At 43.0% G+C, this 25139-nt stretch overlaps 1 protein-coding gene across 1 annotated transcript in view; it reads left to right on the top strand.

Annotated features, from left to right (window-relative positions):
• The first annotated feature begins 22804 nt into the window (after nt 1-22804).
• PPARG (peroxisome proliferator activated receptor gamma) overlaps nt 22805-25139 on the top strand; it is a 101181-nt gene continuing 98846 nt past the window's right edge. The window contains exon 1 of the mRNA XM_060239866.1: nt 22805-22919. The gene's annotated coding sequence lies outside the window, so the exon portion shown is untranslated. The remainder of the gene's footprint in view (nt 22920-25139) is intronic.

Raw genomic sequence — 25139 nt, 5'->3', positions numbered from 1 at the left:
TGAAGTGACATCATGACCTATGACCATTAATGAGAACTGGGGGGAGGGTCTCCTGCCCTCACTGGGGGGCTCAGCTGTCCTGTCTGTGTTGGAGACCACATGTCTAGGCATTACACAAAATTAAAATCAACCTATGCTGCTCACAGGCTGTCAATTTAAACATGATCCACACAGGAATAAAGAAAGGGAATTCAGAAGTAAAACACAATTTTCTCTGTAATCTATTACTGAATGTTCAGCAAGCATTTCTGACAATGCCTTACAACTTCTAGAATTATCTCTCCGGGCTACTGAGAAATCCGCATTCTATCTTTATTACATAAATCTAAGTTATCCAGCCTCAATACTACTAGCATTGGATAGCAATATCATTACATGGCAGGTGAATTATTTATCTTCTGTTGTCCTTTAACTTCCTTTGTTCCTAATAAGACATGTCTTGTCTATCAAGGGAGTGAAAATACGTTTTCCATATTCCTCACTGAGAACAGTTTGATCTAAAATATTGTGTTGTACTCTAATTGGCAAAGAACCTTTGTTTAGACTTACCTATATTCCTTTCCTGCCAAGAAAGGAAGCCTAGTTCTGCGATCTTGGCAAGTTTTCTGGGGTTTGCTATTGTGTTCTCAGAGCACATATTCTCAAAAGGCTCTTGTGAAAATAGCAATAAATAGACTTCTCAGCATCAAGATGCAAGGAACAACATCCAGCTGTAAAGCTCTGTGCCAAATATGGATGTGACTGTTGATCCCTTTCAATCCTACATGGTACAACCACATTGCTCTTAGCTACTGGATACATACTGAAAATGATCTGTTGAAAGTAAATAAGGTTTAGCAGGACAGTTTAGCAAGCACACTTATTACTGTAAAAATATAATTAGATAGATCATTTAAAAATTAAGGTTTTTATATTACTTTTTCAACTCAATTCACTTCAACATGAGAGGAGCAATTCTAAATGACAACAGCTGACAAATCTGCTTATATTGTCTGCATAAGAGTGGCTTTGCACATTGCTCATGTACATAAACACAAGAAGTGAATCACATTTCCTGTACTCAGAAACACTTAATATTTGAAGTTGGTATTTTTAAAATTATTATTTATTCGACATAGTGAATTGCCCTAACCTGGATCACAATATGGGTTAAAACAACATATAAGTTAAAACAACACAATAAATTAATTACGGAGATGTATAAAATCTCAGATAACACCCTGTAATATTTCTACATTCTGGACCACCAGGGCATCCTGGTGGGGGGAGGAAAACTTTCATGTGTTGGAGAGGGGGGAGGAGATGGTGCCAGCTACATAGCAAACCATTGCTGCCCTCAGCCAAAAGCAGGTCCTGCGGCATTGCATTAGATCTCACAGGGCCCTGATGTAGCCTGGCAGAGAGTTCCACTGGGTCAGGGCCAGGACTGAAAAGGCCCTGGCCGAGGACAGCTGGACCTCTATAGGGCCAGGGATCACCAAAGCATTTCCAGTAGAACACAAGGCTCTTCCAGGGACATACTGGAAGAGACGGTCCTATAGATATTTGTAGATCACGTGCAACTAGAGATGCATGAGTTCCCTCTCTGCATTGTTAATACACACATCCAGGGCTTCTTTGTAGAAAAAGCCCAGCAGGAACTCATTTGAGAGAGCTCTGTGAGAGAGCAGGTAAGAAGTGCTGTAAGGGTGCTGAGAATTCTGAGTTTGTGTGGTTGCTGGGGAACTGCTGTTTGCTTGTTTTGAGTGGGCTGGAGGTGATTGTTGCTGATTGATTGGGAGTGGCTGTGTTCCTGGGGCAGACTGAGGCCCCACCCTCTTTGCATTATTAGGCTGCACCTTGCCAGAGGTGCGAGCCTTGGCCTGTGGTTCTTAGCCTGGGGGCTGTGTAAGAAGCCCAAGAAGGACCAGGAAACCGGATCTCTATTTTCCTTGTGTTCCCAATAAGGTAAGTAGAACCTTCAGGAGGAGAGCAACATAAACACAACAGGATTTAAAGGGGGACTGTATATTTTAAAAAACTATCATGAAGGTAGAAAGCCAGCAGGGGGGTGGGGGCTTTCCAGTGTTTTGCACTGAGTGTCACATATATGACTATCTGCCCACAGGACAGAAGTCTTGGGTGTGTGCTCGATGCAAGGAGCTCCTGGTCCTCAGGGAACAAGTTCGTACCCTTGAAACCGAGGTGGCTGACCTGAAGAAGAGACAGTCAGTTAGGCACTCGGAGAAGACTCTCGGGGACATGTTAGATGAGCCCCACTCTGAACATGGCAGCCCAGTTGCTGCCAGGGAGCATGAGGGTCAAGAGGGAACAGGACACCGTGCTGAGGATAAGGGGAATGCACCCTCAGAAGGTAGCAAATGTCACCCCCATCTTTAAATAGGGTTCCAGAAAAAAAGGCCAACACCATGCTGGGAATTATTAGGAAGGGGACTGAAAACAAATCAGCCAGTATCATAATGCCCCTGTATAAATCGATGGTGCGGTCTCATTTGGAATATTGTGTACAATTCTGGTCACCACACCTCAAAAAGGATATTATATCATTGGAAAAAGTGCAGAAAAGGGCAACTAGAATTATTAAAGGGTTGGAACACTTTCTCTATGAAGAAAGGTTAAAACCCGTGGGGCTCTTTAGCTTGAAGAAACGTCGACTACGGGATAGCATGATAGAGGTTTACAAGATTATGCATGGGATGGAGAAAGTAGAGAAAGAAGTACTTTTCTCCCTTTCTCACAATATAAGAACTCGAGGGCATTCAATGAAATTGCTGAGCAGTTGGGTAAGAACGGATAAAAGGAAGTACTTCTTCACCCAAAGGGTGATTAACATGCAGAATTCACTGCCACAGGAGGTCAGCTTCAAGAGGTGATTGGATAAAAATATGGAGCAGAGGTCCATCAGCAGCTATTAGCCACAGCATATTGTTGGAGCTGTCTGGGGCAGTGATGCTCTGTATTCTTGGTGCTTGGGGGAGGGGGCAAAGTGGAAGAGCTTCTAGCCCCACTTGTGAACCTCCTGATGGCACTTGGGGGGGCGGGGTTGGCCACTTTGTGACACAGAGTGTTGGACTGATGGGCCATTGGCCTGATCCAACATGGCTTCTCTTATGTTCTTATGCATATTAGGCCTCATCCCCTGACACCAAGCCAGCCGGAACAGGGTTCCTGCTAAAAAAAACAAACCCCTGCACACATCTCTTCTCAGCAAAGACACCTGAGCCTCCAGCTCAAGCTTGAGTATGTGTTAATACAGGAACTGCTTCTCCCTTGAATTTTCCTGTATTCAGATACTCTGCGGGACTAAGAACAAACGCTCTCAGGAAGTTTTGACAGTAAATTTACTCAAATGTTGAAATCTTTTAATTAATTGTTAATAAAATTGATCTCATTCTCATTATGAGATTAAAAAATCAGACTTAGGTAAACCTTCCTCCAGCAATCCTATTTCTGCTGGGTTGGATACATAGCTTCATCCTACACATGACAGTTGGGGGAAAGAAAAAAGGAAAATTTTGTATCCAGGCATGGACTGTACATACAACTAAATCCACAGCTAGAATGGCACCAGAGGCTGAAAAGAGAGATGAGCATACAAACAAAAAAATGTTCTCACCTACCTAGGAATATTATCTAGGATTTTTTTTTTGTCCTCTGAAACAAGTTTATTGATGAGAAGCGCTTGAGGCGGTCCCAGAAAAGTGTAGTCCTTTTTGGGTCCTTCATTGAGCATGCTTCGGCGGGAGTGCAGGATATAAATAAAATCAGATAGATAAACAAAATTGAAGAAGTCAGCAGATTGAACATCCCAGGAAGTGTCTTGAGGGAGCAAAGCTATGAACCAATACATTTAACTCAAGGTTTCTTCAGCAGATTTTTTTTTTTAAACCCTTTAGATGCTGTGCCCTTGGTTACTTGCAGAAAACCATTTATTGTTGAAGGAGCATATTTCATAGTAGTGAGTAGTTTGGCTGAGCTTCATTTCTTGAAGGTAGTAAGAGTCAGTCTTTTGAACTTCTTCAGGTGTTATTCCCACGCACTCCGGCACCATAGTTGGAGGAAGTTAATGGTGAGTCGTTTCCAAAACAGTTCAGAACTCACAGTAGAGCTCAGGTGTCCTAATTATGCCCCTGTATAAATCGATGGTGCGGTCTCATTTGGAGTACTGTGTGCAGTTCTGGTCACCGCACCTCAAAAAGGATATTATAGCATTGGAGAAAGTCCAGAAAAGGGCAACTAGAATGATTAAAGGGCTGGAACACTTTCCCTATGAAGAAAGGTTGAAACGCTTGGGGCTCTTTACCTTGGAGAAACGTCGACTGCAGGGTGACATGATAGAGGTTTACAAGATAATGCATGGGATGGAGAAAGTAGAGAAAGAAGCACTTTTCTCCCTTTTTCACAATACAAGAACTCGTGGGCATTCGATGAAATTGCTGAGCAGTTGGGTAAGAACGGATAAAAGGAAGTACTTCTTCACCCAAAGGGTGATTAACATGTGGAATTCACTGCCACAGGAGGCGGTGGCGGCCACAAGCATGGCCACCTTCAAGAGGGGTTTAGATAAAAATATGGAGCAGAGGTCCATCAGTGGCCATTAGCCACAGTGTGTGTGTGTGTATATATATATATAAAATTTTATATATATATATATATATATATAAATTTGGCCACTGTGTGACACAGAGTGTTGGACTAGGTGGGCCATTGGCCTGATCCAACATGGCTTTTCTTATGTTCTTATTATATTTAAAACTTCTCCACTTTGCTGTTAGAGAAGCTTGTAGAGGCTTTTCAAAGTTACAAAACAAGATTTATAAAACAAAATAAAGAGAATGTGGAGCCCACCATTACGCCCCAGAGCTGGATGCCACCCAATCTTCCTCCTCCAAGGGCTTCAGCAGCTTCTATTTCATAGTAGTGCACTTGAGGACCATGGTCCACATGGACCAAGGGATTCTTCTGCTCACTTATTTGGTAGCTCCTGGAAAGCTCAACTTTAGTGTCAAGCTTTCTAAGGAAATCAATGTACAAAAAAGCAAGATAGACAATTGTAGGATACATAATAATCTAACAGTGCAGTCCTAATAACACTTTTCTGGAAGTATGTCCCATTGAATGAAATAAGGATTTACTTCTGAGTAGACCTGCTTAGGATTGCTCTAACTAAATGTTGCCTCAGCTAAAGCATTCTTGCCAAATGCTACCAGTGCAAACTGTTATGAGATAGTCCATTCCCAAAATGCTATGTTAAAAGAAAAAACTTTGCACATAGTAACAGCATAGGATTTCAATGAGACCAAAACAAAAGGGTATGCTTAGATCCCCTAATTTTGTGTGATTTGCATCAAGAAACACTGCAAATAACCTCATCTCTCCCCATCCTCTATTCCACAAATTTTAATCTCATTTTTAGGACCAATTCTGCTCATACCCATACATGCAGTTGGTCAAGGCAAACTTACACAGTAGGCACATTGCCTTACCATGATACTTTTAGGGGCCCACAAAAATGTTTTAATTTCTTTTTTTAAATGAGAAGAAAAAATGAACTTTTAGGGTCAAAGAAAACATTTTAATTTTGTTCTTACATGAGAAAAGAATGAAAATCTATTAAATTTTGCTTTAAACAGAAAAAAATGAAGTATTTAAAGTTATATCAAAATACTTTTTAATATTTATATTATTATGGTAGGAGGGGCCCACAAAGGGAGAAGTGCCTACGGCCCATGAAAGTCATAATATGGCCCTGGGGTTGGTTGTTTCTGACCAATTAACACTGTTGTCTTTCAAGTGTCTTGAGTCCCCCTCTTTTTTTCTTCATTAATTACATTTCAACAGCTGATGTTATTTTGAATGCCAAAACTATCCAAAAATTATCTAAAGCAACACAAATATAATGACAGTATGTTACCATGAGACTAGATTCTAAAAACAGTTATTTTGAGGAACAATAAATGTTCTGGGGGGGGTGGATTACTGGTGGCAAAACATATATAGCTAAGTTTTGTTCTAATTATGTTGAATACTCATAAAAACGAAGTATGCCACTTGCTGATATCAAACTAGTTTACTATTATAGAATTACAGCAGTAAAACCATGATTAAAATCCCCAGTTACAAAGTACACTGTGACTAATCACTATTCCTTATTCTAACCTACCTCACAGGATTGTGACGAAGTGTGCAAAGACGAAGTGTGCAAACTTTTTTAAATTTTTTTTTATTTATTTGATTTGATTTATATCCCACCCTCCCCACTGAAGCAGGCTCAGGGCAGCTTACAGCATAAACTACACCAAGGTCCTTGAAAAAGTGCACAATAAAAAAGTAATAACATAACTTTATTTGAAATAATTTTACAGACACACATACATAAATAACAATATACATTTTGATGTAATTTTAGATTCAAGGATGTCCAAATTAACCCTGCCCATAAAAAACACACACTGAAATGGCACTATAGCACTATTCAAAAATACTACACAATGCAGGGTTTTGTTTTGCACAGAAGATTCCTGAGGACTGGAAGCCATCCAGCATAACTGTGCTTCAAATATGAGTCTAGGGACACATTTCATTGGGAAATTAATTATGGGAAAAGCTCTCAGTACTTTTTTTTTTGTGTGTAAAGGGACACATGAGGCAGCTCCCAGGCTGGTTCAGTAGTTATTGTTACAAGATGGGAGGGAAAATGTCATACAAAAAATTGCTACAACTAACTACTAAGACTTTCTCCTGAAAGTCAATCTGTGTCTTACTAGGAAAGGTAGTTCATGATATTGTAGCTGTGTGGTGTTAGCATATGCCAGGTTAAAACTGGTGCATGGCTAATTTTCCTCAGTATTCTCTGAAACAGAGAGCTCAGGAGGATGGGCCTTGCCTTACACTGGAGATATTGTTGGATATTTTAACTCTGCATGCAAGAGGATCTGGAAGAGAAAGGGTTAAGAGAATAATCTCCATCAAGTACACTTGGCAGTTGGTCCCACCCTCTCAAGTTAGATGTTGATTCTCTTTAGCTGTTGCTTACCTTCTGTGTTTCATCTTATATAGAACCTCTCGTCTCTCTTACATGGGCTAGAAGCTCTAGCAAGTTCACCTTTTCGAAGTTAATATGTTCACAATAAGTTAAATGTAAATGGCATGTAAGATATGCATCTATTTTTGTAAGTAAAAATTCTTTCGTTTATTACCCTTGGAGTCAGATCATCTTTGTAATTTCTTTAAACAAATTTTCCCTTTAACTGCGAAACATGGAGGATTAAGGATAAGGTGTAAAGCTTCTATGCTTCTAAGTTATTTTTTTTTACATTTAACCCAATAAATATAGGATGGATGAGTTCTAGGATCATGTTTTCATAATATGAATATTAAAGAATCTTCTAAGATACCTGGAGAAGTTTGTGGAGTGAGGCTGAATAATCCAATTGTTAAATCAAGAAATCTGGACTTGGAGGAAGTTTGTTTGGGAGTTGCCAAACATTTGAAATGAGCCTAAGTCACTCTGACCCTGTGTTTAAAATAACTTTGTACAATTTGCTGCTTCTCAGACTGTAAAAAGGCTGTTCTCAAGACCCTGGCAGGCCAAAACACAAGGCTGGTGGACTTCATTTGGCATAATGGGTTGTCAGTTGGGTAGGTGATCTAATTCTGAGAGGATAAAAGAGCAACTTGTGAGCTGTTTACCTATGTATTTTACTAAAGTTTTTCATTTATTCCCCTGTTCTTCAGTATTGATTGTGGGATTTTTTTTTTAAAGAACCCTATCTCTTTGCAATTTTCAAGCTGCATTTTATTCTGTTGCTAAAGTGTTTCATTTTGCTGTGTTCCTTGACACTTTCGAGTTCAATAATTTGTTTGTTGCACTGTTTACAAGTACCAGGCATTCTAGAAATTCTGGTTTGTCAGAAACTAAAATATGATTCAAATATTTGATTTCAGTTTTTAAATTTCCACTGCCATTATATCTTGGTCTCAAACTATTAGTGTTTATGAACATTCAGAAATAGTTGGTTCTGTCTTCTACATACACACACTTTTTAAATTGAACATTTGGAAGTCTCAGGATCTTTAAAAGAACATTATATCCTATTTTACCATCAAACCAGCCTTCTCTCTGCTATTCTTAACCGTCCTGTACTCTCATCTACTCTTTTTCACAAAGCCTTCACATACATACTTATATGCATAACCCTCTGCTTGAATGCTCTTCTGGATAATGTCATAGTACTTAGCCTTCTATTAAATAACTCTTAAAAACATTTTTTAAAGTCTAGTGGCACATTTAAGACCAACAAAAAAATTATTCAAGGCCTTATGTGCATGCACACTTCTTCAGATATAATGTGTATCCTTAACTGTGGGACACTGAGAGTAATTAACTAAGACCCTGGCATTGCATTCCATTCCATCCATCTTCTCTCAAGCATGGAGGTGACCTTACAACATCTTTTTTGAACTGGGGTGACTGGCTGTGTAGAATTATTTGTTATTATTCACTCTTAGCGTTCCACAGTTAAAGATACATCTGCTCATCAATCTCCAATTTTGAGATTTATTTCCTTCACTATATTTTCTCCCAGAAAATGGTAACCTAAGCTTATTATTTCCGTTTGGTCCTTGCATCTGTTAAATATCTCAATTATGCTGTATGCTAATTTGCTGCTCAACCTCTACCTATATGTACGAAGTGGTAACTTTCATTCCATTGAAGCAATGTGTGTGCACAGATTTGCACAATCAGAAGAAGTGGGAGTGCACACAAAATCTTATACCTTGAATAAAACTTTCTTGTCTTAAAGATGCTATTGGACTCTAACTTTGTTCTACTGCTTCAGATGAATATGGCTGCCCATCTGATTCTGTCTTTAAAGCTTTGTGTACATCAAAGAATATGCAATTACATAAGATTTTCATAGATGTTATAGCCCTTTAAAAGGACTTTAACAAAAAAAGCATATCTACCTTTAGCTTCGAGGCTGCCCTGACATTGTTTTACCCCCTCCTACTCTGATCCTCTCAACTATTTAAATATATCTGAATGTGTGAACACACTTCCTAGAAAAAGGTTCATAACTCTTCTTTCCATGACTCCTTTGTTCAAATGCAGTAGAAGAAAACGGAAGCTGTGGCTTCTACTGTATTGAGTGTCTAACTCACAGGTTGGTCTCTAATAGAGACTTTGTGAGTTTTAACACCGTTAACTGAATACAGAGCCTGTAATGTCACAAAACTAAGTACCAAGGTTAAAGGTGGAGTTGCAAGCACATAGTGGGCAAATATCCTAGTGCACTTAAAAAGCAGTTATATGAACAATAATGGAGCTGTGCCAAATACTGAAAGTTATCAAAGATAATTAGAATTGTTGTAGATATAATGGTGTTCAATGACAACAGCTGTTTTGGAACAAGAATGTTACTTCCTGCAAATTACTGCAGTATTCTTTTTTTGCGGGGGGGGGGGGGGGGAGGAGCTGGTGATTTGCTAATAATGTTGCCTCATACCACAAATATCCAAATATCCACAGTAACTTACAACCTATGTGATACATTTATCTTGTAAAAAGGGGTCAAAATTGTCAAAATCACCCTCACACCAAAGGTAGATAAACCGTGTGGAATGTCAGTGTGAATTATCCAATGACTTGCTGCAGGAGGAAATATTGTTGCTTCATTTCTGTCCATTATATGCAACAGAATGGTCCCTCAAACTCCTTATCTTGCTCAAGTTTCATGATGTGTGAAAAGTACACTAACCAATTTATTGCTCCTGAGAACACAGAGGCAAAGCAGTTATTTTGTCAATATGAACTGTAAAACCAGAAACTGTGTGCTTTAAAGAAAAGCTATTCACTTTAAGAACAGCTGAAATTATCTGATTTACTGTTAGCCTACCATAGTATAAGATTGTCCTCTAGATGCTGTAAATTTGGCTAGATACTCTATTATTCATTCCAGAATACAGGGATTGATAGGCTCAATGATTTATGCTATTAGAACTGTGCAATATATGAAGAAAAGATGTGGGAAGTCACAAGTAGGGGAGAAACAAACAGAATTAAACAGGAACTAGAGGTAAGATGTTTACAAATAGAGAGAGCAGAATTAATCTTTCCCTTCCAATTTTCTACAATTTTTAAACACTAATTTAGGAGTTATTATCACCAAAGAGCTGGGATTCTGTTAGAATCATAGAGCTGGAAGGGACCTCCAGGGTCATCTAGTCCAGTGGTCCTCAACCTTTTTGGCCCCAGGGCCGGTCCTCCCACTGCAGTCTCAGGGCCGGCAGGGTGGGGGTACCGAATCTGGATCCCCTGTAGTGCCTCCCCCTCTCCCCTTGGGGCGCCTCCTCCTCCCCGCCCCCCGCGATGCCTCCTCCTTCCCACCCTCTGCGGCGCCTCCTCCTCCCCACCCCCATGTTGCCTCCTCCCCCCCCCCACCCCATTTGTACAAGTTTAAGGCCGGGGAAGGCAGCAGTGAAGCACCACCCCCGCCTTTTTAAAGGCTGATGTCTTCCCCCTGCCGATCACCTGATCGGCAGGGAAACCACAGCAGCAGTGCAAGTGACCGGCTGAAAAAGCTGCGCTGCCCTTGCCTCCTTCCCACTTCCTTCCTGGATGTGGGAAGGAAGTGGGAAGGAGGCAAGGGCAGCGTGACTTTTTCAGCCGGTCGCTCGCACTGCTACCATGGTTTCCCCACCGATCACCTGATTGACAGAGGGGGAGGCGTCGGCCTTTAAAGAGGCGGGGGTGGCGCTTTACCACTGCCTTCCCCAGCCTTAAACTTGTACAAATGGAGGGGGGAGAAGGTGCCATGGGGCGGGTGGGGTGGCAAGGCTGCCCATCACTGTGCATTACTGTGGGGGGCAGGGCAGCGGGGCTGTGCGGCCCGGTTGCCAACACACCACGGACCAGTACTGGTCCACGGCCTGGGGGTTGGGGACCCCTGATGTAGTCCAACCTCCTGTACAATGCAGGAAACCAACATATACCTCCCTCCCACACCCCCAGTGACACCTGCTTCATGCCCAGAAAATGGCAAAACAAAAAAAACAAAAAACCCCACCTCCAGGATCCCTGGCCACACTGGCCTGGAGAAAAATTACTGCCTGACCCCAAAGTGGTAAACAGCTTTCCCTGGGGGTGTAAGAAAGGACCACAGGAACTAAGCACTGATGCAACCCTTCCTGCCCTCCCTCTTATGGTCTGCCTAAGTTCACAGAATCAGCATTGCTGTCAGATGGCCATCTAGCCTCTGTTTGAAAACCTTCAAAGAAAGAGAGCCCACCACCTACTGAGGTAGCCTGTTCCGCTGTGGGGCAGCTCTGTCAGGAAGTCCTTCCTAATATTTAGTTGAAAACCCTTATGATTTAATTTCAACCTGATGATTTTTGTCTGACCTTCTGGGGCCATAGAAAACAACTCCACACCATCCTCTATATGACAGCCTTTCAGGTACTTGAAGATGGTGATCGTATAAGTATCTTCTTCTTACCATGCTGACTTAGTTGTTAGGATGAACTTGGCCTGATATACAGTGCAATCCTTAGCAGACTCAATGGGTGCAGAACAGTGTGACTCTGTTTAGGATTGCGCTGCCAATATTCTATATTACAGCTCATTATTCTTGACCAGCTGCAGATATCCTATCAACCAGTCAACAAAGCATGAATGGCACTCAGGAGCTTCTCACAGGCTCACTTTGCCCCTTCCTCTTTGTTCCTTATCCACTTCCTGATGTGTCATAATTTGCAAAAACAACTGAATCAGGTAAACTAAGATAATCAATAGCTAACCTTCCCTCTAACTGTAGTTAAACTCAACTACAAACTATATGGTTTCCAAGCATGATTTGGAGGCTTTGCTTGTTTAGGACTAACAGTTACCTTGATGTGGCCATCACAGGGAGCCAGCATGGTGTAGTGGTTAAGAGTGGCAGACACTAATCTGGAGAGCCGGGCTTAATTCCCCACTCCTCCACATGAAGCCTATTGGGTGACCTTTGGCCAATCACAGTTCTCTCAGAACTCTCTCAGCCCCACCTACCTCACAAGGTGATTGTTGAGGGGAGAGGAAGGGAAGGCAATTGTAAGCTGCTTTGAAACTCCTAGAAAACTATGTTGGGTAAACCAGGAGAAGATACCCACCATGCACCAGAAAGGAGAGATAGAAAAGAGGGAGCCCACAGAGTGCTCTCAGCTGCCAAAACCACAATCTGATGATTGGTTGCCCCATCTAAATTATTACACTTTGCTCAATACAAAAAGACCCTTTCATTATCTAAGTAGTCAGACAACTTTTAAATGTCTATTGAAGAAACTGCTACTCAAGTTTCAGTCCCAAACACTGCATTCTTTTTGACTACATGCTAGAAAAATGCCTATCCCAGTAGCTAAGATGGCCCTCAGGACACAACAAAGTAGTGATAAGCATGTCTACAAAAGTTTAGATTTTCAAACTGCAGTTTGATGATAAGAGCTTGTTCAAATGATGTCACACTTGTAAAATGGATAGTCTATTGAGAGCATGGATGGGATGACTCCTCTAGGACATGTCTGGACTGGATGTCGGTATGTTGTTGCGTTTATTTACTTGTTGATCTATTGAGGTACAATATTTATAGCTTAGCACACTGTAACCCTCTAGTTTCTATTGTGTACCCTAGTTTCTGAGTGCAATTTGAAGTTGCAATGTATGCTGATAGCTTTGTTGACAAGAGGTCTGTTGAAAGAAAGGAGGGACAATGCTATGGCTGCTGGCCTGTTTAGAAATTAGCAATCTTAAAGTCTGATCATGCAAAATCACCTGTTTTACTGGGTATCCTCCTAAGTTTCTTTATGATTCACCAATTCTGTATTATTTTGTAAAATATCTGCATAATGAATCTTCACTCATTGTATCTGCAAAATCATAAATGATTTGGAGTTGGGAGTAAGCAGTGAAGTGGCCAAGTTTGCAGATGACACTAAATTGTTCAGGGTGGTGAGAACCAGAGAGGATAGTGAGGCACTCCAAAGGGATCTGTTGAGGCTGGGTGAGTGGGCGTCAACGTGGCAGATGAGGTTCAATGTGGCCAAGTGCAAAGTAATGCACATTGGGGCCAAAAATCCCAGCTACAAATACAAGTTGATGGGGTGTGAACTGGCAGAGACTGACCAAGAGAGAGATCTTGGGGTCATGGTAGGTAACTCACTGAAAATGTCAAGACAGTGTGCGATTGCAATAAAAAAGGCCAACGCCATGCTGGGAATTGAAAACAAATCAGCCAGTATCATAATGCCCCTGTATAAATCAATGGTGCGGTCTCATTTGGAATACTGTGTACAATTCTGGTCACCGCACCTCAAAAAGGATATTATAGCACTGGAAAAAGTGCAGAAAAGGGCAACTAGAATGATTAAAGGTTTGGAACATTTTCTTTATGAAGAAATGTTAAAACATTTGGGGTTCTTTAGCTTGGAGAAACGTCGACTGCAGGGTGACATGATAGAGGTTTACAAGATTATGCATGGGATGGAGAAAGTAGAGAAAGAAGTCCTTTTCTCCCTTTCTCACAATACAAGAACTCGTGGGCATTCGATGAAATTGCTGAGCAGTCGGGTTAAAATGGATAAAAGGAAGTACTTCTTCACCCAAAGGGTGATTAACATGTGGAATTCACTGCCACAGGAGGTGGTGGCAGCTACAAGCATAGCCAGCTTCAAGAGGGGGTTAGATAAAATTATGGAGCACAGGTCCATCAGTGGCTATTAGCCACAGTGTGTATGTGTGTATGTATATATATATATATATATATATATATATATATATATATATATATATATATATATATATATATATATATATATACATACACACATACACACATTATATATATATATATATAATTTTTTTTTGCCACTGTGTGATACACAGTGTTGAACTGGATGGGCCATTGGCCTGATCCAACATGGCTTCTCTTATGTTAAGTGAGAACAACTACTATCAAGTGCACTCAGCCATTTTATCAGACTATTTAAAGCCATTCAGTGGTCTCATATGCAGAAGGCTGCGGGTGATGGTATAGTGTGAATGTGAACTATTTTGGAATATTCAGCTCTATAAATTGCTAGCCGGAACTCCAAAGCCCATGATAAAGCAACTGTAGAATATCCTTTAAAACGTTTAATGACTGCTCTAATTTGGCATGTTAGAAGTCCACCTGATTCTTTTAAATGACGCCCAAGAAGAGATCAAGGGTAATCAAAGATAAACTATTGTTTCCTGGGGTATCATGAATGCATAATGACTCTAAAACCAGTAGGTCTCCAAATACTGTCACTGGATTACTCTTTCCCACAAGAACAAGGTGGCTGAAATGGAAGGAGCTGGTTTACATTTCTGAACTTGCTTTCAAAAGCTGGTGAACTTTTGAAAGCAAGTTCAGAGAAAGCACCCCAGTATAATCTGTTTGGTGTTCCTTCTGTTTTCTTGAACAAATGTCTAAATGACATTTAAAGGTTTTTTAAAAAATCAATGTTCTTTCATTAGTGAACTAATATTGAGAGGGGAAAAAACATTTTTTCCCAGTATATACCAAAGATACTTCTGGAGGGACTGTGGCATGATATAGCCCAGGAATGGCCAAACTTGTTTAACATAAGAGTTGCACAGGACAAATGTCAGATATCTGAGAGCTGGAAACAAAGCTACTTTAACTTTAAATGCATTCTCCAAGCTGCTGGCTGGCTTGGCTTGGAGAAGTGATTTAAAGAGAGAAATGCCTACTCCAAGTGGGCCATTGGGGTGATGGGAGCTTTGAGAGCCACAAGTTATGTGTGAAAGCGCCACAGTTTGGCCACCCCTGATATAGCCCAATCTTGTAAGGTCAGATCTCAGAAGCTGGGCAGTGTCAATACTTGGATGGAAGACCACCAAGGAAGAGTCTGCAGAGAAAGGCAATGGCAAACTGCCACTGACTTGCCTTGACAGCTGGTTGCTATGGTCGCCATAAATCAGTTGCAACTTGTACCTAAGGAATGATGAAATCCTTGAGTAAATTTATGTCTGCTTTAAACTGAAAACAGTAGAAGCAACAATTATCATGAACAACAAGCCTCATGTACATTGATGGAGAAGAAAGCAGGAAAAAACATGAGAAACCTTCCAGTGCATTTCCCCCCTCCATGTCATTTATCTTCCTGCTTTAAGTTCATCTGCTTAGATCTGAGTTCAGACCTTATAGACTACACTTATCATAGTATTAGTAGGACCTATTGAACTGAATCAATAGTAGCAAAATTATTTAAAAGATGAAAGAGAAATGAAGATCCCATTAATATCTGGCAAAGTAGGCTGATGAAAGCTTATGGCACAATACATTTGTCTTTATAGTGCCAGAAGCCTCTTCTGCTTTAACTAGATATGATCACTCTAGCAGGGGGACCCACAATAACTTGCAAATAGCATCTATTTTTCCACCCCACCCCCTACTGTTTCCTCTTTCCCTTCCCTGGAAAATTATGGCTCAATGTGCAGTGCCAGCTTACAGGCCAGACGCAGTTATGTGGGAAATGAAGGGACACCTCATTTTCCCATTTCCCTTCCCCACACTATTCTCTCTTTTCCTCCTCCCGGCAGCACCATATTCTTCCCCTGCTTTCTTTTCTCCTTCCCATCTGCCAAGTAACCTATCTTTTATATGCCCCCTTCCCAATATTTAGATCCATTTATTTCATTTATACCCTGCCCTGCCTTTGGGGACCCAAAGCAGTTTACATTATTATGCTTTCCTCCACTAATCCTCACAAGAACCCTGTGAGGTAAGTTAGGCTGAGAGAATGTGTAACTGGTAAAGTGACAATTCAAACCTGGGTCTCCCAGATTCTAACCACTATACCAGACCTGCTTTTGTGGGGTGGTTGCTATTGAACAGCAGTGAGAAGCCAGGTCTGGGTAGGTCATTAAAGTCACCAGTTGATTCGCCTGGTGGCTGTTGTCAGGCCTTGCCCCAATGAGTCCTCTTCAAAAGCTAAAACAGCCCTGGAAAGGGCCTGCCTCCACCCTGTCTTTTACTGAAAACACCAAGGCTTGAAGGCTGTGTGCTCGTCTAGCAACAATCATAGAGGACATTTGTTTCTAAGCTAGGGGTAATGCTTCTATCATTTTGGGGGGCTTTAACTCCCATTTATTTACTTATTTGGTTTTGTTTTTTTTTGAAAACCTGGGCTCTTTTTCAGCTTTGTAAAAAGATCTGCCTTGCCTATTCATGGCTCCTCTCCAGTCTCTGGATTTAAGTATCCACAGATTTAGGAACTAGATATATTGATATTCATCTGGTTTTAAGAAGAAACAAAGCCGTTTCAAAGTATGTTGAAATTATCTCCAAGGAAAAAGTAACGCTGACTATGAAGCTGACATGAATAATTGCTAATTTAATTTATAATATCAGATTGAAGTCCTTGAGGAATCAAAGTAAAAATCTCTGCGTTAAGAACACGTTATTTAATGTACTCTGATATAGAGAAAGCACGGGAGTATCAGAAAAACGTCTATTTCTGCTTCATTGACGATGCTAAAGACTTTGTGTGGATCACAACAAACTGTGGCAAATTCTTAAAGAGATGTGAGTACCATACCACCTCACATGTTCCCTGAGAAACCTATATAAGGGTCAAGAAGCAACTGTCAGAACGGGATATGGAACAACTGATTGGTTTAGAATAGGAAAAGGAGTTCGACAAGGATGTATATTGTCACCCTGCTTATTTAATTTACATGCAGAGTACATCATGCGGAATGCTGGCCTGGAAGAAGCACAAGCCGGAATTAAGATTGCACAAGCGGGAATTAAGATTGCCGGGAAAAACATCAACAACCTCAGATATGCAGATGACACTACTCTATACTTTACAATACTTTAGCTCTAGAGAAAAAGGCCCAGCAACGACTATACTACTTAAGACTCTTAAGATCACTACAATTGTCAGGGAGTCTGCTGGTTGCCTTTTATCGTAGTTCCATTGAGAGCATTTTATCTTATTGCCTCTGCGTGTGGTTTGGGAGCTTCACGGAAGCAGAGAGAAGGGTGCTCCAAAGAGTGACGAGAAGAGCACAAAAGATTTGTGGATGTTCTCTCCCCTCATTGGTGGATCTGTATAATATGGGATGTAAAAGGAAGATACAAATGATCCTAAGGGACCCTTCACATCTGGGCCATTTGCTATTTAAGATCTTACCGTCAGGTAGATGATATAGAGTGTTGAAGGCTAGGACAAACAGATTTAAGGACAGTTTCTATCCAAGTGCTGTGGTTAGGTTAAATGGGGGGTTATGAATGATTATTTGTTTTAGATGTATTTAAATGGTTTAAAGGGTTTAAATGGTTTATGAATATGTGTGTTTGATGTGTTGGTATGTTTGTGGAAGAGCACCTCATTTCGTTGCTCTCTTTTTGTTGAGAACAATGACAATAAATTTATCTATCTATCTATCTATCTATCTATCTATCTATCTATCTATCTATCTACCTACCTACCTACCTACCTACCTACCTATCTATCTATCTATCTATCTATCTAATGGCAGAAAATGAGGAGGACCTAAAGAACCTCTTGTTGAGGGTGAAAGAGGAGAGCACAAAAGTAGCCTTGAAACTCAACATAAAAAAAACTAAGATCATGGCATCTGGCCCCATCAGACCTTGGCAAATAGAAGGGAAAGACATGGAAGTAGTGACAGACTTCACATTTCTGGGATCCAAGATCACTGCAGATGGTGACTGTAGCCATGAAATTAAAAGACATTTGCTCCTTGGGAGGACAGCTATGGCGAACCTGGGCAGTATAATAAAAAGTAGAGACATCACCCTGCCAACAAAAGTCCATATAGTTAAAGCGATGGTATTCCCAGTAGTAACGTATGGCTGTGAGAGCTGGACCATAAGGAAGGCCGAGTGCAGAAGAATAGACACTTTTGAGATGTGGTGCTAGAGAAGACTCTTGAGAGTCCATTGGACTGCCAGAAGATCCAATCAGTCAGTCTTAAGGGAAATCAGCCCAGACTGTTCCCTGGAAGGTCAGATGCTGAAGCTGAAGCTCAAATACTTTGGCCACCAAATGAGAAGGGAGCACTCCCTGGAGAAGATCCTGATGCTAGGAAAGACAGAAGGCAAAAGAAGGGGACGGCAAAAGATGAGCTGGCTGGACAGTGTTACTGATGTAACAAACACAAATTTGAGCAGACTTCGGAGGATGGTGGAAGACAGGAGGGCCTGGTGTGACTTTGTCGGAGTCGCAAAGAGTCAGACTCAACTGTGCGACTGAACAACAAAAGATTACTATAGAGTTGTATTGCACAAGCAATTTCAATAGGATAAGAAAAATAATTTGCTTATTGTCAAGAGATCAATAAGAAATGCAATTTATTCTCTATTTGGAACAGAAGATGAATGTTTGGTATTATCAAAACCCAGAATGCTTGCTTTAAAATAACATTAATAGCTTTTTTGGGAAGCATTTAGCATGCCAGTATTTTATACTTGTAAATGTTAGCCTCAGTTATAAGATTCACAACCCTCCATGTGCTCCCAACTCATTTATCAGAGTAGAAACAGGTATGGTCACTGTGAAAGCAAGACTGTGGATTGCTGCTATTCTTTACTGGTATAAACTAATGACTCAGCCCACCAGTTTGGCGGGGCTGATAGCAAGAGACTCGTTTGTGCCACCGTGGATTAGAGAAACGGAGTCCAAGTTGGGTTATTATGGACTATCTAAACAATATCTGCTCAACATGGAGTACAATCTGGTTAAACCCTTTCTTAAACAGAGAATCTTGGATGTCGAAAGACAGCATGATTTGAATCAGCTTAAAGGTTATTTACCAGGAATAGAGGAACTACATAAAATAACACTAATGCCATACTTGCTTAATCTTGACAAAGTTGAGTATAGGAGAGCATTTACCCTTCTCAGACTTGATATGTTACCGTCAGCCATTATGGAAGGCAGATACACAGGACAACCATATGAGGAGAGATTGTGTATTTGTGGGGACAAGAAACCGGAAGACAGGGAACATGTATTATTCCAATGCAAATTATATCAGTGTATTAGGGCCGACTATATACTCCCGATCTGTTCCAGTGTCCCTGGGAGGAATATTAGACATCAGCTAGACAAATTATTGGCGGATAGGAATAAAAGAACCACTTTATGTGTGGCAAAATTTGCTTCGCGAGCTATGAGTCTCCGGAAGCAATTCCTAAGGGAAATATCCAACTGAATGCCTTGGCCATGGAACCTAACTACTGTTCTGGAGGGAAATTATATCATACTGTGTATGTTTTATTCTGATTATTGTTTTACCTGATTGTATTTTCTTAAGTTATTTGCATCTAATTTGACTGGTCTATGACTGTTTTAAACTTGATTTGACTGTTAAGCTTTCATCCAAATTTTAAATGAATTTTATGGATGTTTTTATCCGATTTCTTTGTAATAGTCATAGGCACCCAATTTTATGAATGCTACTGTTGGTTTTATTCTGTTTTTGATGCAAAAAGTTTTATGTGATTCGATTGTACAAGCTGGTCACTGACTGTAACAATAAATTTGATTTGATTTGATATAAGATTCACAATGCTGAAAGGGATGAAATTTCCTCTTTTACCATTTTAAATGATTTAAAAAAAAATTATGGCTCCTCTTAATTCCAAGAAAATTCCTCGAGTACTGATAGGGAGAGTTATTTTGAAAAATATAAAGGAGACAATGCAGCTACCATCCCACCAACCTATCCATACATCACAGTAAATCTCACTGGGAAAAAGTGCATTTACTTCTGAGCAAATATGTATAGGAGTAATAGTACAATCCTAAACAAAAAAGAGTTACACACTTGTCCATTGTGGGCTTTCAGGCTCCCTTGTACCTCCAACCCTTTTAGAAAAATTATCAGTGGCTATCATCTATGCCTTCCAATTACAGTAATATCACTGAGCTTCCTCCCTTTGGTTCTGGTTGCCAACATGATTAAAGGGGGGAAACACTCTATACCTTCAATGGAGGCTAAATGGGATTCTATTTATTGGTTGATGCCAGGAAAGGTCCCACTACTCTATTTAAAGAGACAATTTTTTTCTTCAGGACTTTTGAAAACCAGCCTTTAGTCTTGACTCCTCTTTGCCAATTCAACAACAACAACAAAAATTCCTGAAATCCAACAATCCATTTCTTTTCCTCTTTTTCGTTTGTTTTGGGAGACTGTTTTTGAAGCAATTCCGGTTTGATCAGAAGGAATGAAACAGGAAGGGAAGTTCTACACAATTTCATTCTGTGCATTCTTAGAGGCAGGCAACATCTTTCCAGATTTACCTAGACTGCCCTGTGTTGTGTAACATAAACAACCCAACAAGGGCTTAAAGTACAAAAAAGACGTAACAGAAAACTACACATTTTTTGAAAGGAAAAAAAGAATTACTGGCTACATCATTAGAAAATTAATCAGGGGGTCCCAGTCCCCATAAAAACGCTACTCCCCCCCCCCCCAAATTGTCTCTACTATTTATCCCTTTGCTATGAACATATGAAGCTGCCTTATACTGAATCAGACCTTTTGGTCCATCAAAGTCAGTATTGTCTTCTCAGACTGGCAGCGGCTCTCCAGGGTCTCAAGCTGAGGTTTTTCACACCTATTTGCCTGGACCCTTTTTTGGAGATGCCGGGGATTGAACCTGGGACCTTCTGCTTCCCAAGCAGATGCTCTACCACTGAGCCACCGTCCCTCCCTTGCTAGGACTCATTCACTGTCCAAGTGGCTGCTTAGGTCAGCCAATATGGCCAAGCGCAATCGTGGGGGAAGGCAGTAGGCACGGCTTGTGCCTTCCTCTAGGTTAGCAATCCAAGGCAGAGTACAAAGGCTCTTTGTCTGTACACAGCCCTGTACCCAGAAATTTTTGGGTGGGGGGGGGGGGGCAGGACATAAAATTTTGGGTGGAGGGGGGCCACGGAGTCTTGGCTGCTTCTTCCAGCAACTAGCCTCCGGACCTCAGCTCTCTCTCTCTCTCACGCTCTTGGGGGTGGGAAGAAGAGCCCAGGGAAAGCTGCGGTGGCAAAAATGGGGCTGTGGGGAGACCTCGGGAGGCAGGAAGAGCCCAGGGAGAGCAGCGGCAGTGAAAACAGGGCTTTGGGCAGTGTGGGAAGAGCGGGAGAGGCAGGGAAGAACCTGGGGAGAGCGGCAGTGGCGAAAATGGGGCTGCGGGGAGAGCTTAGTTGGCAGGGAAGAGCCCAGGGAGAGCAGTGGCCGCGAAAACGGGGCTGTGGGGAGAACATGGGAGGCAGGGAAGAGTCTGGGGAGAGCAGCGGTGGTGAAAACAGGGCTGCAGGGAGAGCGGGAGAGGCAGGGAAGAGCCGAGGGAGAGCGGGTGGCAGCAAAAACCAGGCTGCAGGGAGAGCGGGAGAGGCAGGGAAGAGCAGCTGCAGCAAAAACAGGGCTGTGGGGAGGCAGGAAAGAGCCCGGGGAGAGCAGTGGCAGCAAAAACTGGGCTGCAGGGAGAGCGGGAGAGGCAGAGAAGAGCCTGGGGAGAGCGGTGGCAGAAAAAAACAGGGTTGCGGGGGAGGCAGGGAAGAGCTTGGGGAGCGCGGCGGCGAAAACGGGGCTGCAGGGAGAGCAGGTGAGGCAGGAAAGAGCCCGGGGAGAGCTGTGGCAGCAAAAACGGGGCTGCGGGCAGTGTGGGAAGAGCGGGAGAGGCAGGGAAGAACCTGGGGAGAGCGACAGTGGCGAAAATGGGGCTGCGGGGAGAGCTTAGTTGGCAGGAAAGAGCCCAGGGAGAGCAGTGGCCGCGAAAATGGGGCTGCGAGGAGAACTTGGGAGGCAGGGAAGAGTCTGGGGAGAGCAGCGGCGGTGAAAACGGGGCTGCAGGGAGATTGGGGGAAGCAGGGAAGAGCCGAGGGAGAGCGGCGGCAGCAAAAACCAGGCTGCAGGGAGAGCGGGAGAGGCAGGGAAGAGCAGCTGCAGCAAAAACAGGGCTGTGGGGAGGCAGGAAAGAGCCCGGGGAGAGCAGTGGCAGCAAAAACTGGGCTGCAGGGAGAGCGGGAGAGGCAGGGAAGAGCCTGGGGAGAGCGGTGGCAGAAAAAAACAGGCTGCAGGGAGAGCGGGAGAGGCAGGGAAGAGCAGCTGCAGCAAAAACAGGGCTGTGGGGAGGCAGGAAAGAGCCCGGGGAGAGCAGTGGCAGCAAAAACTGGGCTGCGGGGAGAGCGGGAGAGGCAGGGAAGAGCTTGGGGAGCGCGGCGGCGAAAACGGGGCTGCAGGGAGAGCAGGAAAGAGCCCGGGGAGAGCTGCGGCAACAAAAATGGAGCTACGGGGAGAGCGGGAAAGCAGGAACCAGGTGGGAAGAGCCCAGGGAGAGCAGCGAGGGAGGCAAAAACAGGGCCGCAGGGAGAGCAGCGGGGAAAGGCGAAGCCGCACAGATGGAAGTGGGGGTTGGGTGTAGGGGCCGTGCTCCCCCCCCCCCCGAACCTCTCTGTAAGCCTTGGGCTTTACCAGGAGACACGTGTTTGTTGTGGATGGATCCAAAGCAGGCACGAGGGGTAGGGCAAATCAGCGAGTGGCGATGGTATACCACCTTCTGTGCACCCAACCTTTAGCCGTCAACCCTGGGAACAAATGGCCCGTTTTCATTCACCGTCTGCTTCCCTGCCTCGTGCCTGCCGTCCGAGCGCTTGGTTTTGACGCCCGCCCCACACGCCGTCTGAAACTGCCTCCTCCCGCCTTTCTCCGCTCCGGGTGGTGGGTGGGGCGCCGGGGGGTTGGCTAAAGGGCGGGGAGGGATGTGCCGCTGGCCTGAGAGGCGGTGCTTGCCCATAGGACGGGCTGGGAGGGGGGAGTTCATGCCACTAGAAGGGAAGAGTTTCTGCGGCTGAGTTGACAGTGCCAGGTCAGTGTGTGAGCGAAAGCGGCAGCGAGAGCCTCGCGCGGCGCGGCGGGACTGGGGCTCAGCTTGCCTGCCTGCGCTTTTCGGGTTTGCGTCTCGGGGCTCTGACGCAGGGCGCTCCGGCCATGCGGGGCGCGTGTCTGTAGTCATAGCGAAGCGGGAGGTTGGATCGGCAGGGACTAGCATGCTCGTGGGGCGTGAAGTGAAAAAGGAGTAGCGTAGCCGTAGAAACTAACCTCCGCGCACGTTTTTGCCTTACTGGGAGAGGTTCAAAGAAGCCTGACAAGAGACGGACAAACTAAACGGGAGGGATTGTCGGCTGCAGTGTTTGGGCGGTAGCGAAAGCAAACACCTCGTTGATACGCGGAAAGTTTTTGTGCTCTGTGGGGAGCGTAAGCGTAGTGGTTGGTGCCATAAGTTATCTTTCTGGTTGGTGCAAGGTCTGCGGGGGTTTCGTAGGTGAAGCTCTGTGGGACAACAAAAACATGAATCTGTCGAGTCAAGGAGCACATCTACGTAACACCAGTTTACCAAGTTTCGTGAAAAGAGCATGTCATGTGCATGGACAAACAAGTCAGGTGGGCTTGGACACCTGGAGACCAGACCTCTGTGCAGTTCAAAGGCCAGAATTCAGATTAGGGTTGCCAAGTCCAATTCAAGAAATATCTGGGAACTTTGGGGATGGAGCCAGGAGACTTTGGGGATGGAGCCAGGAGACATTGGGGGCGGAGCCAGGAGCAAGGGTGTGATAAGCAGAATTGAACTCCAAGGGAGTTCTGGCCATCACATTTAAAGGGACAGCACACCTTTTAAAATGCCTTCCTTCCATAGAAAATAATGAAAGATAGGGGCACCTTCTTTTGGGGCTCGTAGAATTGGACCCCCTGGTCCAATCCTTTTGAAACTTGGGGGGTATTTTGGGGAGAGGCACTAGATGCTATACTGAAAATTTGGCACCTCTACCTCAAAAAACAGCCCCCCCAGAGCCCCCGATACCCGCAGATCAATTCCCCATCATTCCCTATGGGAATTGTTCATGGAGGTGCATAATGGCTGTGGGGAAGGGGCTTCCCCCACCGGCCAGCTGGCTGGGGGAGGGGGGAAGTCTGTAAAACCAGGGGATCCCCCGCTGGGACCTGGGGATTGGGAAGCCTAATTCAGATACTGGTAGATGAGTGCAGAGTGTATGTGTGTCGGTGATGGGGTACTATTTTTGTAAGTCTCCAGAAAAAGAGTATAAAAATCTTTGAAGCCCCTTTAGCTGTATGCCTGAGGTCTGACTTCCTAAGATCCAGCATGAATTATAAGGATAATAATAAGACAATAGTAGGAGATTTGTATAAGTTATAAAGGTGTATAGGTTAGACACACAATCTGGGAGGAGAATGTGGGCTTCGGAGTTATCAGATTCCTTTACTGTATTCTTTCATATGTCCAGGTGATGCTTTTTGTGGCTGTGAAAAAGTAGCTTGCCCCAAGGAACTGTACCCATGTTGCTGCATTTGTGATGCTGGAATAGTTTGAAAAACTCAAACTGTTCCTGTGTGGAGGTCCATTCAGGCAAGATATTGAGCAAAAGCTTTCTCAAACTTCTGATTTAATTTTCCATCATTTTTTTACTTTCTACCTAAGACAGGGAGTATAAATAGAATTCCAAGTGTGATCCTGCCATAATAGTGAATATATATTGTGTTGTGAAAGATATTATTTCTTCGTGTCATATCCCAAATCTGTGTTGTGTTTTGTAAGTTTCCCAGTGTCATTTCTCCCTAGGGCAGACTGGCTAGAGACTGCAAGTTCCTGTGGGTGTTGTAACGTTGAGGCAATATGTGTGAGTTATGATCCAACGTGGTAACAAGGTCATGATTTAAAACTGCTGTAGCAGAGGACCAGTTTCTTCTGGTAGCACTTTACTGATAAGGCAAGGAAGTTGCTGACCTCTTGAAGTTTAGAACTCCTAATGTACAAGGCATATTTTTTCTTGATGATAGGTTGAGACCATCAGTTATCTGATCAAAATTCTAGATCCAGGGTGTTAAACTGTAAGACTTTGTGTCTTTTTCTTTCTTTCTTTTTGCTATCAAGTAACAGCTGACCAGTGATCCTGTAGGGTTTTCAAGGCAAGAGATGCCATTGTCTGCCTCCGTATCACAACTTGGTGGTCTCCCATCCAAATACTGCCCAGTATAAAATTAGCTTATGAGATCTGACCCTTTGTGATGA

The sequence above is a fragment of the Heteronotia binoei genome, chromosome 5, assembly GCF_032191835.1.
Source record: "Heteronotia binoei isolate CCM8104 ecotype False Entrance Well chromosome 5, APGP_CSIRO_Hbin_v1, whole genome shotgun sequence".
Classification (NCBI taxonomy): domain Eukaryota; kingdom Metazoa; phylum Chordata; class Lepidosauria; order Squamata; family Gekkonidae; genus Heteronotia; species Heteronotia binoei.
Note: the sequence above shows the minus strand (reverse complement) of the source record. Positions and strands in the feature narration are given on the sequence as shown.